General features: G+C 44.8%; 1 protein-coding gene across 1 annotated transcript in view; it reads left to right on the top strand.

Moving 5' to 3' along the window:
• Positions 1 to 2,210: 2,210 nt before the first annotated feature.
• The window catches only part of Peli1 (pellino E3 ubiquitin protein ligase 1), a 50,564-nt gene continuing 46,242 nt past the window's right edge, over positions 2,211 to 6,532 (top strand). Inside the window, exon 1 of the mRNA XM_041669131.1 lies at positions 2,211 to 2,617. The gene's annotated coding sequence lies outside the window, so the exon portion shown is untranslated. The remainder of the gene's footprint in view (positions 2,618 to 6,532) is intronic.

Below are 6,532 nucleotides of genomic sequence, written 5' to 3'. Positions count from 1 at the left end.
TTTTTTTTTTTTTTTTACCTAGGTGGGTCAAAAATCCTTCTTCATTGCTTAAATCAGTTGGAGTTTGGTTTCTTCTGCCTGCAACCAAAGCACCCCCACCCATAACTTCCCGTCATCATAACCCCCCCAAACACAGGCAGTTAAGCACCACAGAATTCTGTTCTCTTAGTAGGACTTAATTACACTCAATTCCTCAGTTTCGTCTCTATCCATCCCCCAATAATACTTCAATAGACTTCTGTGGCAGATTGAATAACAAGGCCCCCCACAGATTCATAGATTTGAATGCTTGGTCACTAGGAAGTGGCATTATTGAGAGGTGTGGCTTTGTTGGAGGAGGTGTGTCACTGGGGGGTGGGCTTTGAGGCTTCAGATGCTCAAGCCAGGCCCAGTGTCTCTCTCTTCTTATTGCCTGCAGATCCAGATGTAGAACTTTCGGCTCCTTCTCCGGCACCACATCTGCCTGGACACCGTCATTCTTCCTGCTGTGACAATAATGGACTAAACCTCTGAATCTATAGGCCAGCCTCACTTAAATGTTTTTCTTTATAAAAGTTGCTGTGGCCATGGTGTGTCTTCACAACAATGGTAAGACTAACAACTAAGATATCTTCATACATACTACATCTCACAGACTGATTTTTATAAAGCATATATCTTCTCGAAACTTCATATGTTTATAGTCTACTGATTCCAGAAGAAAAAAAGATGGCATTCTTTAGTATATTACACAAGACTTAAATGGGCTTGGCTGTCTCTTGTAGATTTTTTTGAGTTTCCTCTTGCCTCTCTCCCCAGTGCCAGTCGACCACGGCTAGCAAAAAATACTCAAGAGCCTTTGTGTCTTTGCATTTTATGCTCTCTTCTCTCTTTCCTCTTTGCCTCTAAAACACACGAACATAAAAACTGTGAGTCATCGCCACATTCAAATGATCTTTGAAGCATTTCCTGACCCTGCCCAAGGCTGAGGTCGTATGCATTTTCCTATGACAGCATAGCTCACACTGAGTCCATTCATCTGCCTCTTCCTGGGCAGAGTAAGGACTTTGAATACAAAATATGCTTCATATACACACACACATATATATATATTTGCTCTATTTTTAAGACTCAATAACGTGTCTAGCACATGGTAAATATGTTCACTTGTTTTTTTTTAATATTTTATTTAAATACCTACATTATTTAAAAATATTTAAAATATAGGTGTTTTGCCTGCATTATGTACTGATGAGGCCAAAAGATGGTAAAGGCTTCCCTGGGACTGACGTTCCAGATGCTTGTGAGTCATCACACGGGTGTTGGGAATTGAACCCAGCTCCTTTGGAGGAGTGCATTGTCCTGGCTATCTCCACACTTCTCGCCACCACCACCACATATACATACCTGGGCAACTAGAATGGGTGTAGGCTTAGCTGAGCAGCCCAACAACATACCCAGACCGTGGTTCAGGTTTCTTGTTACCAAAGGAAAATTGCCTAATATGTACACTGAAAAGTCTTAGACTCTCCACTTAGCTTTTGAACTTCTATGTATGGAATCTGGATGTCTGAATAAGTATAGATTTCTTAAGATGAGCAAGTCGCATTACAATGATCAAACGATATTATTAATGCTGACCTTCACCTTTGCCTGGACTAAAGTTAAATGTAACTAGCTGAGCAAACCAATCATGAGATTCTGTTAATGGCCATGCTCCTAACCGTTTTATAACTTAATTGTTAAAATGCTAAGAACAAGTAGACCTAGTGTCTTGTGTAATTAATTCACTTGAAGGAGGCAAAGGCAAGGGGTATTTATGATTTCTAGAAGAAATCTGACCAGCCAGGGAGACTGCCATGTCGGGAGGAAGTGAGATTTCACTGGGCACTTGAAAGTGGTGAGGCTAGTTGTTGGGGGTGGGGCGAAGCAGGAGAGACTGGCTAAGGGCCCGAACCCGATGGCACCAAAGACACAAGACCAGCCTTGTTTAGTCAACTACAGTACTGAACCTTCAGGCTTAGTGAACCAGTGACCATGGCAACAGTCCCCGCCCCAATGCCCTTACGCATGCGCAACAGAGCGAGCCGTAGGCGCCCCCACAATAGACGCTTTTTTCTCTCAGTCGGAGAACTACAGCTCCCAAGAGCCTCCTCGGCACCGCCTCCCGATGTGGCCCTGCCCCGTCCTCTTGTGCCCCGCCCTCCCACTAGTCCCTTCCCCTCCCTCCCAGTGTGTGTCAGTGACCCAAAGGCGGTTAGAGGCGGAGGGACCGTTGGGGGCGCCGCCGCCGCCTCCTCTCCAGCGCCAGCACCAGCAGCGGGAGCAGCAGCAGCAGGAACAGCAGCAGCAGGAGCAGCGGCTGCAGCGGCTGTGCGGCGCCACCGGATCTGCCTGCAGCCCGGGGAAGGCTCACCACAAAGCGGGCCCGCGCCTCTCTCCGGTCCGTGCTCCTCGGCGCTCGGCTCGGCTCGGCGTTCCACTCGGCCTCGCGGGGCTCGGCGGCTGGCGGGAAGGCGGCGGGCTCCGCGGGTGCCTGCGTTCAACCGGTGCTCGCGCCGCCCCCGCGCCCCTGGTGTCGGCGCTCCGGCTCCTCGCGGCGGGCCGAGCTGGCGTTCCGGCCCCCAGCCGTCGTCCGGTGAGTGCGGCGCTGGCGAGGGGAAGGGGGCGCGGGGGCCCGGCGGCGCGGAACTTCCTCCGAGGCTGTGCCGGTGGCGGCGCGGCTGTGCGCGCGCCCGGCCGCCCGCGGGGAGGCGGCGGGGAGCGGAGTTTGCGGCGCCGCATCCCGCGCTGTGGGAGGAAGCGCCTTTGTGAGGAGCTGCCCGGAACGCCCTCCCCCCACGGCTGGAGCGGCCGCGCGGCGGCTGCGAGCCCCCCGGGCCGGCTGGCTGCCCGGTTCTCGGTCCCGCGGCCGGGCTGCAGGCCGGCCAAGTGGAAGGGGAACAAAGGGGCGGTGGGCTTTTCTTTTGTTTGTGTGAATCTGGTTAACTTCTGCTTCCTTACATAACGCAGACTTCCAAGTTAGTCATTCTTTTTATTGTTATGATTATTGTCATCATCTCTGTGTGCCTCTCACATTTCCTTTCATCTTTGGATCTCCGAGCGTTTTAAAAACATTAATTAATCCCGCCTCCCGGGCCCTTGCCAAGCCCGTTTCCCTAAGTGGGTAAACTGAGGTCCAGAAAGCCCTCAAATTGATGGATACGCTTGATGTACCGCGCCTGGTGTCTGAGGCTCGGAAAGCGTTTATGAGTAATAACTCATTCTCTAAATGCCCTGTGGAAAAGTTAAAGATGCTCATTTTACTTACAGGTTAAGTGAAGTCTGAAGGAAGCCTGGGTAATTGTTAGGTAGTTGAGACAATAATTCCTTTAAAATAGTGTTTGAATCTTAAAACCTCAAAGAAGTTTCTGGAATATGTTCCGAGTGGTGAAGATACTCAACGCCATAAACTCACTTCGCCATCTATTATGTCTGTATGTGCAGGACTCTTAGGAAGTCGGAGAGCAATGAGGAGAGGAGGGGATAGTTTCTGCTTAGCCTACGTTTAACACGTTGTAGTCACTAAACACAGCGTTTTGCGCTGTGGTTCGAGCCCCAATAGTTCCCCTTACCAATTATTATTGAGCACGTCATCCATAGGACGCTTGATCATACCGAGAATTGGAGCTTTTGTGTATCAGTAGGCTGTCTGTTTGGGGTCAGAGGCTCTTTACTTACTTAGTAGAACGTCTTTGTGTGTGTCTTCGGAGCAGGTACTTTTGTGACAGATAGGACATTGTCTTGTCTTCGCGTGGGACTGAGTTTGCCTAGTAGTGTGGGTTTAAAGTTTTTGAATTATGGAAAGGGTGCAGTTCCTCAAATTCTTCGGTTTCGGTTTATGATACGTTTTTGCAGGTAACCGAAAATATTTTCTCAGAGTCCTCAGATACACATACTTGAAACCTCCTGGTTGTCTAAATACAACAGATAAATTTCTGTTGTTTTCTTTTCACATCTGTAGTAGATAGAGGGCAGTTAATCCCGGTAGGTTTTAAAGTATTTTGGTACTGACTGGAAGATGTGAAAAGTATAAATCAAATGTTATTTCTACAAGTTCTTTTCCTCAGTTGTGTGAGACTCAGAACTGTAGTAGCAGTATTTTCACTTGGATAATTTAATTTTGTAATGTATAGCAGCCCCTGGGTTTTAATCTGGTGGGTGTGTCAGAAAATGAAAGTGAGACCTTGTTTTCTTCCCTGTTCTCCAACCTATCCTGTTTCTGAAGTTTGTTGACGGATGATACATTTAATAATTTGAAAATGGGACAGTTAAGTGTGTGGGAGATTGCATGTTATGGTTAGAGCACCTCGACTTTAAGCTTTTAAAGAGGAAACTTACACCTAGGTTTTTAGTGTAATAGAAGCATTGTTCTGTTTATTGACTTGAAACAGTAAACTGAAAATCCACCTTAGTTGCATATTTGGGGGTTATTTATGTGCTCCTTAAAATTGGCATTTAAGTAACCTTATTTTGAACTTTTTCCATGGTACTTACCAACCAGATTTTTCAGGGCCATTTGTACTTTTAAGGGAACTACTAACTGTGCCTTTGCTCAGCCCGATCCCAGGAGTCCAGAGGAGGAAGTAAGTGAATTTTGGCTTTGCAGGTTTCCCAAGCTCTTTGGGAAACTTTTAAAACAGATGGCCAAAAAATATGGGGCAGGAAATGGTGCTACTGAGGCAGGTTTCAGGGGGAAGCCTCCGAATGTTTCCATTTACCTTAGTTTCAACTTCCTTTTCCCTTTCAAAATGTCAGTTGTGTTTTGAGTCCTTTGATTTAGAGCGAGCCCCATTGTGACGGTGCAGTGGAGAGCTGTAAAGGGCTGTAGAGTTCTGCCATTGAACAGATTTGCAGATAGAAGCTTCTGTAGGTAGGAGACGCTTTCAGCCAAGACAGCATTGGAAACTGTCCAGCATGTGTATACATTTCCCGTGGAGTGGTAAAATAGGCCCTATCCCTTCAGTCAGACTTACAGAGATCTCTCCCTCTCTCACACGCACACAGATTATGTTAAAGCATTGTAAATGGCCTTTGAGGTGGTTTTGGGAGTCATTTTGGAGAAAAAATATTTTATTCCAGTTATAATTTTAACTGAGAAACATAAAGCATATTCTAAGAAAAACCATTGGAAGAAGGAAAATTAATAGGTAAGGAAAACTGACAAAGATTTTAGGAAGTACAATAGTAAAGATTCCTGAAAACATTTATAAATAATTCAACCAAATTTTAGTTGAAGCCCCAGACAGTGACTTACACATAGCATTTTCTGTTTCTAGGAAACCCTCCACTCATGTTACAGAAGAGTAAATAAAAGCATGCTTTCAGATGATTTGCGTTGTTCTAGAGTTTCTTATTAGACATTGTGGTAGAGTTTTTACAATTTGTTGTTTTTCTTTGTTAAAGTTTGACCTCTGCTAGACAGAGTCTCCCTCAGCCCACACGCTAATATGTGGGACCTTAAAACAGGTACGGGTCATTCAAAGATCTGGATGTGATTTCAAGTCATCTCTTAGTCTTTTTTGTGTTATTTTAAGTAGATCAATAGTTGGAAATACTGGCTAGCATATTATACTTAGGAAATTCTTAAGTAATTTTTGTGCTGGTGAAACGAGTTTTTGGTAAAGAGAAAAAGCATGAAATTTCTTGAGTGAATGTCAGGGGATTTATAGGTTTGTTTGTTTTAGGCGATCCCCCACCCCAATAAGATTTTGCCTTGTAGCCCACCGAATCCTTGACACCTTATCCTTGAACAGAAAATCCTCCTTCTTAGCCTCCCTAGGGATGCTCCATTCTGGAAGATTGGAATCTTTTGGTAGACTAAGTAGTTCTCTCAGAACATTGCACAGGCTGTTTTAGATGATGATGATGATGATGATGCTACAGCAAGCTCTACTTCAGACAAACAGGGTTCTTCATTTTATTTTTGTGTGTGTGGAAGATGCCCGTCTGTTACCCACCTACAGAAGCTTTTCCGTACAGGTAGATGCCAGAGGACAACTGTGGATATTGGTTCTCTTCCTTCCACTGCGTGGGGCCAGAGATTAAATTCAGATCATTAGGCTTGGCTGAAGTCTCTTGTAGCTCTTGTATCCTGTAATATTACACCTCACAATACCATTTAGAAAAATAGAATGTACTTATGCCTGTAAATGAGAAAATCCTGACATCTGCCAGTTAATCTTGACCATTTGTGTAGTTAAAAATTAATCCAACACACATGGAATTTACTTCCTTTTCAAAGCATTTGTTGTTGCTTTTATTTTGTAATGAACCTCTTGGGATGTGGCTAACTGTAAAAATATGTAGTATCTCTAGTTTCCCATAATTTTCTGCCTCCTTCTTTGTCGTCATCTTCTTCGTTGTTTTTGCTACAGTTTGTTCTCCCTTGCCCAACTATCTAGAATAAACAAAGAAATATTTAAACACACTTAAACACTCTAACTTATTATACTGCATTCCTGCTGAATTTCAACATACAAAGTATGGTCAGCTCTTGTTTTAGAAGTAGATG

The sequence above is a fragment of the Microtus oregoni genome, unplaced genomic scaffold (genome assembly GCF_018167655.1).
Source record: "Microtus oregoni isolate MIOR12 unplaced genomic scaffold, Mior012 000019F_ref0000042, whole genome shotgun sequence".
In the NCBI taxonomy this organism is placed as follows: Eukaryota; Metazoa; Chordata; class Mammalia; order Rodentia; family Cricetidae; genus Microtus; species Microtus oregoni.
Note: the sequence above shows the minus strand (reverse complement) of the source record. Positions and strands in the feature narration are given on the sequence as shown.